We start from the raw sequence: 10,539 nt of genomic DNA on the forward strand, positions 1-10,539 counted from the left end.
GTTGAGACAAACTATCCTGAGAGACAGGCTGCGTCAGCAAACATTTTCTTTCTGTGGCTCACTGAAAATGGTAAATAGTTTGAGAAAGGAAGGTGGGGTTTTTCTCTCCTTTTTTTTCCTTTTTTTTTTTCAAGTGAGACACTCTACCAAGTATAAATTCAGAAATTCTGAAAAACTTTGAAAGACTTTGCTATCTATCTATCTATCTATCTATCTATCTATCTATCTATCTATCATCTATTAGTTAAACCCATCGATATTAATTTGTATTTCTTTTTGTTACTTTAAAATCTTCAGTAATTCTCTGTTTCTTTTTATCAGAGCTCCCCAGTGTGTGTTCTTCCCACAGGAGAGCCTTGTGTGAAGCTGATGGCTGTCTAATGTCTAGTGAGGCAGCTCAGCAGACAACGCTAGCCACCTACCTCATGCTGGTCAGCTGGAACAAAGATAATACTCCATCTCATCCTCACATTTGGAGCAGTGGTTCTAACTGTCTTTGTTCTGTTTCCCTTACAGAAATGAGAAGACACACAAAGAAACAGGAAGAGAACCTATAATTTTTATTGCTTTCCGAGATCTGTAATTTCTCAATTATTTTAAATAGATTTAAATTTATGATACTTTTAAAAAACAAATACACTCTAGAATAATTTTTACTCTAGTCATATCAGTATTTAGTAAGAATGTTGTAGGATAAAAAGAGAGCTACAAAGCCGAGAAAGAAATTAGGGAAACGACACCCTTCATAATAGACTCAAACAATATAAAGTACCTCGGTGTGACATTAACCAAGCAAGTAAAAGATCTGTACAATAAGAACTTCAAGACTCTGAAGAAAGACATTGAAGAAGACCTCAGAAGATGGAAAGATCTCCCATGCTCATGGATTGGCAGGATTAACATAGTCAAAATGGCCATTTTACCAAAAGCGATCTACAGATTCAATGCAATCCCCATCAAAATACCAATCCAATTCTTCAAAGAGTTAGACAGAACAATTTGCAAATTCATCTGGAATAACAAAAAACCCAGGATAGCTAAAACTATTCTCAACAATAAAAGGACTCAGGGGGAATCACTATCCCTGAACTCAAGCAATATTACAGAGCAATAGTGATTTGCATGGTATTGGTACAGAGACAGACAGATAGACCAATGGAACAGAATTGAAGACCCAGAAATGAACCCCACACCTATGGGCACCTTTTTTTGAGTAGCCAAAACCATTCAATGGAAAAAAGATAGCATTTTCAGCAAATGGTGCTGGTTCAACTGGAAGTCAGCATGTAGAAGAATGCAGATCAATCCATGCTTATCACCCTGTACAAAGCTTAAGTCCAAGTGGATCAAGGACCTCCACATCAAACCAGATACAGTCAAACTAATAGAAGAAAAACTAGGGCAGCATCTCGAACACATGGGCACTGGAAAAAATTTCCTGAACAAAACACCAATGGCTTATGCTCTAAGATCAAGAATCGACAAATGGGATCTCATAAAACTGCAAAACTTCTGTAAGGCAAAGGACACTGTGGTTAGGACAAAATGGCAACCAACAGATTGGGAAAAGATCTTTACCAATCCTAAAATAGAGGGCTTATATCCAAAATATACAAAGAACTCAAGAAGTTAGACCACAGGGAGTCAAATAACCCTATTAAAAAATGGGGTTCAGAACTAAACAAAGAATTCACAGCTGAGGAATGCCAAATGGCTGAGAAACACCTAAAGAAATGTTCAACATCTTTAGTCATAAGGGAAATGCAAATCAAAACAACCCTGAGATTTCACCTCACACCAGTGAGAATGGCTAAGATCAAAAACTCAGGTGACAACAAATGCTGGCGAGGATGTGGAGAAAGAGGAACACTCCTCCATTGTTGGTGGGATTGCAGACTGGTAAAACCATTCTGGAAATCAGTCTGGAGGTCCCTCAGAAAATTGGACATTGATCTACCTGAGGGTCCATCCAGCTATACCTCTCTTGGGCATATACCCACAAGGTTCCCCAACATATAAAAAAGACACGTGCTCCACTATGTTCATCGCAGCCTTATTTATAATAGCCAGAAGCTGGAAAGAACCCAGATGCCCTTCAACAGAGGAATGGATACAGAAAATGTGGTATATCTACACAATGGAATATTACTCAGCCATCAAAAACAATGCCTTTATGAAATTCATAGGCAAATGGTTGGAACTGGAAAAAATCCTGAGTGAGGTAACCCAATCACAGAAAAACACACATGGTATGCATTCATTGATAAGTGGCTATTAGCCCAAATGGTTGAATTACCCTAGATGCCTAGAACAAATGAAACTCAAGACGGATGATCAAAATGTGAATGCTTCACTCCTTCTTTAAAAGGGGGAACAAGAATACTCTTGGCAGGGAATAGAGAAGCAAAGATTAAAACAGAGACAGAAGGAACACCCATTCAGAGCCTGCCCCACGTGTGGTCCATACATATAGAGCCACCCAATTAGACAAGATGGATGAAGCAAAGAAGTGCAGACCGACAGGAGCCAGATGTAGATCGCTCCTGAGAGACACAGCCAGAATACAGCAAATACAGAGGCGAATGCCAGCAGCAAACCACTGAACTGAGAACGGGTCCCTCGTTGAAGGAATCAGAGAAAGAACTGGAAGAGCTCGAAGGGGCTCGAGACCCCATATGAACAACAATGCCAAGCAACAAGAGCTTCCAGGGACTAAGCCACTGCCTAAAGACTATACATGGACTGACCCTGGACTCTGACCTCATAGGTAGCAATGAATATCCTAGTAAGATCACCAGTGTAAGTGAAAGCCCTTGGTCCTGCTAAGACTGAACCTCCAGTGAATGTGAATGTTGGGGGGAGGGCGGCAAGGGGGGGAGGATGGAGAGGGGAACACCCATAAAGAAGGGGAAGGGGAGGGATTAGGGGGATGTTTGCCTGGAAACCGGGAAAGGGAATAACATTCGAAATGTAAATAAGAAATACTCAAGTTAATAAAAAAAAGAAGAAAATAATAAAAAAAAATAGAGAGCTACAAAGCTAGGAAATGGTAGAGTAGACTTTAATTAAGTTATCAGTTATGAATCCTCTCCAGGTTAAATATCTGAGTATGGTTTTTACTCAGAAGGAGAATAGGTGGTTATAACATCTCTTCCTGAAAATCCTCAAGTGGGCATCTTCTAACCTCTTTCCACAGACGACTTGGTGCATATCAGGGCATCATGACTTGGGACTGGAATTGTCATCAAATCCATGATGGCCAGTCATGCTCTTTGTGTATTTATTTTATCTACAGTGTCTTAACTCTTATTTCTATGTCTAAGGCTTTGCATAGAGATCTCTTTACATACCTCTGCTGAGGTTCCCTTATGGCTCGTTTCCACAGTCCAATTTAGTGCCCAGGATTCTACTGCCACTGCTCTCCTTGTTCACCCTATTACCTGTCTTGTGGATCCTAAACCTGAACAAGCCTTCACAGGACCGAGGACTTCTCCTCTTATTGATAATAGACAATGCCATCCTCTGCTACACCTGCAGTTGGAGCTCCTTCAGTATACTTAACTCTTGACTTCAAGGACTTGAGAAACTACAGATAAGGCTATTGCATCTAGTGAAATCTAGGTAGCTAGATTGATTTTTATTAGATATTAATTAATTAATTAAAGAAAGGGATCAGTAAAGCTCCTAAAATTCAGATGTGAATGCATAGAGGAAGAAGTAAATCTCTGTAACATTTGTATATCAATATTATGTGTAGAACTAATATTACCCAGCAAGGGAGTGAAGATTTTCAGGGGTGGATATAGAAATCCTTGGATTCCTAGCAAAATTGACTTTCACTACTAGAAAAATATTGCCCTTTATTTTTTTCCCATTGCTGTATCTGAAATTTGCACATTTTTTTAGTTTATACCAGATGTTCAGTAAGTAATTTTCAAAAAAGAGAGAGATTGTTTTAACAAATTCTTACAGTACGGTATTAGTCATATTAATATTTCATGTATAATTAATTTTTCACTCAATATTGTACATACTAATTTATGCTCTTCAAGAAAAGAAAAATTGGGCCTTCTCATTCTCAACTATGCCGGGGAGCACCGGTGATCCAGCCTACCTCCCACCCACATTCCCCCACCACCCACACCCAGAGTGTTTGATCCCTGGAAGTTCTGACACCACCAGGCTCAGAGGTGACTCCCCATCCCGAACCAATACCTGGCCTAACTAGGACCCCTCCCCCTGCCACACACACAGGGATCCAGAGAACACAAAATCTCCCACCGTGCTGAATTTTTCTTCCAGTTCACAACTGTGCCTGGGAGCAGATCCTGTGCTCCAGGCCCCACTCCGCCTCTCACACCCAGAGACAGCTTGACCCCCAGGAGTTCTGACACCACCAGGCTCATAGGTGAGGTCCCCCCTACCCCTGCCTCAAAACCTGCCTAACTGGAACCTTCTTGGGGCCTAGAGGACACAGAACCTCAGGTCCTGCCAGAGACACATCTTTTTTTCTATCTTTAACTGTGCTAGGGAGCAGATCATGTGCTCCAGCAACCCACCCCCTGCCCACACCCAGATTCAGTTTGACTCCCAGGAAGTCAGCCAGAGCAAGGCTCACAGATCAGGTGCTCCAGACCACCTTCTAGATACAGAAACAGACTGATCCAAGGAGGCCCAAAATAAGTAGGCTCACAGGAAGGACAGGCTCCAGTAAGAGACTGAAAGGCCAGTGAACATCAGGTGATGAGAGGCAAGTTCTAGAACATAAGCAATAGAAACCAATGCCATGTAGTAACATCAGAACCCAGTTCTCCAGCCACAGCAAGCCCTGGACACCTTAACATACCTGATTCTGATCTAAAAATCACATCTTATGAAGATGTGAAGACCTTAAGGAGGACATAAATATTAAAGAAATACAGGAGAAAAAAGATAAACAGGCAGAAGCTCTTAAAGAGGAAACGCATAAATCCCTTCATGAAATACAGGAAAACACAATCAAACAGGTGAAGGAATTGAAGAAAACCATCCAAGATCTAAAAATGGAAATAGGAATAATAAAGAAATCACAAAGGGAGACAGCCCTGAAGATAGAAAACCTAGGGAAGAGATGAAGAGTCATAGATGTGAGCATCACTGACAGAATGCCAGAGATAGAAGAGAGAATCTCAGGCATAGAAGACACCATAGAAGACATTGACACAACAGTCAACATGCAAAATGCAAAAAGCTCCTAACCTAAAACATCCAGGAAATTCAGGACACAATGAGAAGACCAAACCTAAAAATAATAGGTATAGAAGAGGGTGAAGATTCCCAACTCAAAGGGCCAGTAAACACACTCAACAGAATTATAGAAGAAAACTTCGCTCACCTAAAGAGAGACATGCCCATAAACCTACAAGAAGGCTACAGAACCCTAAATAGATTGAACCAGAAAAGAAGTTCCTCTCATCACATAATAATCAAAACACCAAATGCACAGAACAAAGAATATTAAAAGCTGTAAGGGGACAAAGTCAAGTAACATATAAAGGCAGACCCATCAGAATTACACCAGACTTCTCAATGGAGACTTTAAAAGCCAGAAGATCTTGGGCAGATGCCATATAGATCCTAAGGGAACACAAATGCCAGCCCAGGCTATTATATTTATCAAAACTCTCAAGTATCAAGAAATCAAGGTATTCCAAGACAAAACAAAATGTAAACAATATCTTTCCACTAAACCAGCCCTACAGAGGATAACAGAAGGAAAATTCCAACACAAAGGAGACTATACCCAAGAAAAACTAAGAATTTAATCTCACAACAAACCCCTCCCCCCAAAAAAGGAGAACCACACAAATATAATTTCACTTCTAACAACAAAAATAACAGGGATCAACAATCATTTGTCCTTGATATCTCTCAACATCAATGTACTCAATCCCTAATAAAAAGACATAGACTACCAGACTGGATATGTAAACAGGACTAAGCATTTTGCTATATACAGTAAACACATCTCAATGACAAAGACAGACACCACCTCAGAGTAAAAGGCTGGAAAAAAATTTACAAGTAAGTGGTCCCAAGAAACAACCTGGACTAATCGTTCTAATATCCAACGAAATAGACTTTTAATCAAAAGTTATCAAAAAAGATGGAAAAGGACACTTCATATTCATCAAAGAAAAAGTCCACCAAGATGAACTCTCAATTCTGAACATCTATGCTCCAAATGTAAGGTCACCCACATTTGTAAAAGAAATGTCACTGAAGTTCAAAGTACACACTGAACCTCAAACAATAACGGTGGGAGACCTCAACACCCAATTCTTACTGAAGGGTAGATCATGGAAACAGAAACTAAACAGAGAAACTAACAGAAGTTATGATCCAAACGAATTTAACAAACATCTATAGAACATTCTACCCTAAAACAAAAGAATACATCTTCTCAGCACCTCATTGTATCTCCTCCAGAATTCACCATATAAGCAGACCCAAACAAGCCTCAACAGATACAAGAAATTTCAATTAGGAGTCTGGGCAGTGCATGCTCACCCAAGCCGCACCCTCAGGGTGGCTTCCTTGGCTATCAAACCCCGGTGGGAGCGCGGTGTACAAGGTGGGAGTCTTTTCCTCAGTTTACCCCTCCAGCGAAAAAAGCAAAGGATTGTTAAAGGCTCCCGGATGTAGAGCAGCCTGAGGATCCAGCTTCAATGAGGTGCCTCGGGATGTCTTTCTGGTTTTGCATCACATCAGGACTTTGCTGGAATTGTTTTTTTAAGCCTCATCTTGACAGCCTCGGCTGTGGTGCATGTCCAGGCCTCTGACGCTCTGAATCTGCACTTATTAAGTTGGCATTAGAGAAAACTAAACCGAAGCCCACGGTGCATGACCCATGAGTAGGAGAGGGGAATGGACTGCTAAGGTGGGGAAAGTGGTGTATAGGGGGCACCCCCATGCTGCCCTGCTTCCAGCTGCTACAAATAGGGGGCGACAGGGGCAGTGACCTCTACACCTTCCGCCCTCCATCCAAGTCTGGTTGCAACTATCGGTTGGTCTGCAGGGCTTGACCTGTGTGATGTGGCCCTTGTGGCCTCAGCAGGAGCCCAGCCTCATCTCTGGGTTCCATGCAGAGCTGCATGCTGAACTCCAAGGGGACGATTGGAGGGTCAGCCTAGAGGATCACAGCAGCCAAGGGACTTTGGTCAATAATGTCTGACTCCCAAGGGGCCACAGATTGGAGTTGAGTGGCGGTGACCTTCTGACCTTTGGCCCCGAAGGGCAAGCAGGAACCAGTTCCTCCAAGTTCTACTTCAGGTTCCTACAAGTCCGGGTCAAATCTCAGGACTTTGACGCCATCACTGTCGTCCCTCGGTCTAATGAAAAAAACTGGGGCCAGTTTCCAGCCTATGCTGCACCTACAAGGGGCACCTTGGAGGCCACTCAGCGCCCACTCCTCTGCCGACAGGGCCATACGGATTCTCAATTCCATCAACAGCCTCAGCAAGCTGTAGCCCCAGCCTCTCAGCCTGGGAAAGTGGGAGCTTCACCTGCTCCACCCACAAGAAACCGGAGGAAATCAGCTCATAAATTTTGACAGAACTAGATGATGAGAGCCCGGGCCCCCATTCAGTCCTGATGGAGCCCAGGAAGAAGATCCATGTGGAGAAAACTGCTCTGCTATCCCATGGAGAATGACCACAGGAAAAGGTCCACTGCCATAGACTGACTCAATGCTGGAGAACACTTACGGCTTAAGTGACAGAAAAGATGCTTTCCTGCCAAAGATGTTGCAGCCTCCATGTTACCAGTGAGCTACAACGCCAGTAACAAGGAATAAAGCCTCATTTCCATGAACGCCAGGATATCTGCAGTTAGAGTACCATCCCTAAAAGGTATAAGAGGGAACACTAAAATCTTTTTATTTTGCTGAGGCCAGCATACTAGGCAAGTACTTTGCTACTGAACAACACCCTAACCCTATTAATGTTCTTGAATGGCATCAGCTAAAGCATCCTGGAGGACCCAGAGCACAGCCCCAAGGTTTCGCTCATGCCGTGGTTAGCTAATCCTGCCACCAACTACTCCTCTGTGACTAACTCTTCAGACCTTTGCCTTTCATTTCCAAATAAGGAATAAACTGCTTCACCTACCTCAGGGCATTCATTGAGTCTTAAGTCTGCTTTTCAAAGGATGGGAAGACTAGATGAGGTGACGTCTGTCAGCTAGCAGAGACTTTAAAACCTCTTGGATGGCAGGTACATAATACCTTCCTCTATAGGTTGGGCTCCAACCCCAACTACCCTTTGGGCGTTTTGTAACCTCCAACAGTTTCAATGGTCCCTGTTTTGGAGATCACTGGCTTTCTCCATCTGCAGGCTCTCTAGGAACTGAAGGAAAACAAAATTTAACTATCTGCTGTGTATCCCAGTCTTTATTTAAGAACTGCGGACTGGCTGCTGATCAACAGCATCACTGAACTTCTCTCCCACCCATCACCCCCCGTTGTGCTTTTAATTCCTCCCCAGTAAAAGGAATTTACTCAAAAAAAAGGAAAAAGAAATTTGAATTAGTCCGATTCTATCTGATCATCATGGACTAAGGCTAACACTGTCTTCATTAACAACAACAACAACAACAGAAAAACCACATATTCGTAGAAGCTGAACTATACTCACTGATAACTTGGTCAGAGAAGAAACAAGGAAATTAAAGACTTTTTAGAATTTAACAAATACGAAGACGTAGCATCTCCAAACTTAAGGGACACAGTGAAAAGTATTACTAAAAGGAACACTCAAAGGTCTGAGTGCCTTCATAAAGATAATGGAGAGAGCATACACTAGCAACTTAACAGCACATCTGAAAGCTCTAGAACAAAAAGGTGCAAATACACCCAAGAGGAATAGACAGCAGAAAATATTCAAACTCAGGGCTGAAATCAACCAAGTAGAAACAAGAAGAACTACACAAAGAATCAACAAAACCAGGAGCTGGTTCTTTGAGAAAATCAACAAGATAGATAAACTCTTAGCCAGACTAACCAGAGGGCACAGAGATAGTATCCAAATTAACAAAATCAGAAATGAAAGGGGAGATATAACAACAGAATCTGAGGAAATTCAAAAAACATCAGATCCTAACACAAAAGCCTATATTCAACAAAACTGAAAAATTTGGATGAAATGGACAATTTTCTAGACAGATACCAGATACCAAAGTTAAATCAGAATCAGATAAACCATCTAAACAGTCCCATAACTCCTAAAGAAATAGAAGCAGTCATTAAAAATCTCCCAACCAAAAAGGCCCAGGACCAGATGAGTTTAGTGCAGAATTCTATCAGACTTTCATAGAAGACCTAATACGAACACTGTCTGAACTATTCCACAAAATAGAAACAGAAGGAACACTGTCTAATTTGTTCTCTGAAGCCACAATTACACTGATACCTAAACCACACAAGGACCTAACAAAGAAAGAGACCTTCAGACTAATTTCCCTCATGAATATTGATGCAAAAATACTCAATAAAAATTCTTGCAAACTGAACCCAAGAACACATGAAAATGATCATCTACCACGATCAAGTAGGCTTCATTCCAGGGATGCAGAGATGGTTCAATATATGAAAATCCATCAACACCATACACTATATAAGCAAACCCAAAGGGGGAAAAACACGTAATCACCTCATTATATAACATTAGATGATGAAAAAGCCTTTGACAAAATATAACATCCCTTCATATTAAATGTCCTGGGAAGATCAGGCATTCAAGGCACATACCTAAACATAATAAAAGTAATATTCTGCAAAACAATAGGCAACAGCATGTTAAATGGAGAGAAACTTGAAGAATCCCACTAGAATCCAGGAAAAGATAAGGCTACCAACTTTCTCCCTATTTATTCAATATAGTACTCAAAGTTCAAGCTAGAGCAATTAGACAACGAAAGGACATCAAAGGGATATAAATTAGAAAGTAAGAAGTCAAGATATTATTATTTGCCAATGTACAATAGTATACATATTCTACCAGAGAACTCCTTGAGCTGATCAGAAAAAAGTTAGCAAAGTGATTGATATAAAATTAACTCAAATCAATAGCCTTCCTCCACACCAAGGATAAACAGGCTAAGAAAGAATTTGGGTAAACAACACCCTTCACAATAGTCACAAATAATATAAAATATCTTGGTGCGACTCTAACCAAGCAATAAGATCTGTAGGACAATTATTTCAAGTCTCTGAAGAAAGAAATCAAAGAAGACCTCAGAAAAGGGAAAGATCTCCCATGCTCATGGATCAGTAGGATTAACAGAGTAAAAATGACCATCTTACCAAAAGCAATCTACAAATTCAGTGCAATCCCCATCAAAATTCTAAGTCAATTCTTCACAGAGACAGAAAAAGCAATTCTCAAACTCATCTGGAATAACACAAAAACTTAGGATAGCAAAAACAATTCTCAACAACTTCTCAAAAACACTTCTGCGGGAAATCAGCATCCCTGACCTCAGGCTCTAATGGAGAATAACAGT

General features: G+C 41.1%; 1 pseudogene; it reads left to right on the forward strand.

Moving 5' to 3' along the window:
- The first annotated feature begins 6,950 nt into the window (after positions 1-6,950).
- Positions 6,951-7,692, forward strand: LOC116898208 (annotated as a pseudogene).
- Positions 7,693-10,539: the final 2,847 nt, after the last annotated feature.

This window comes from Rattus rattus, chromosome 4, assembly GCF_011064425.1.
Source record: "Rattus rattus isolate New Zealand chromosome 4, Rrattus_CSIRO_v1, whole genome shotgun sequence".
NCBI lineage: Eukaryota > Metazoa > Chordata > Mammalia > Rodentia > Muridae > Rattus > Rattus rattus.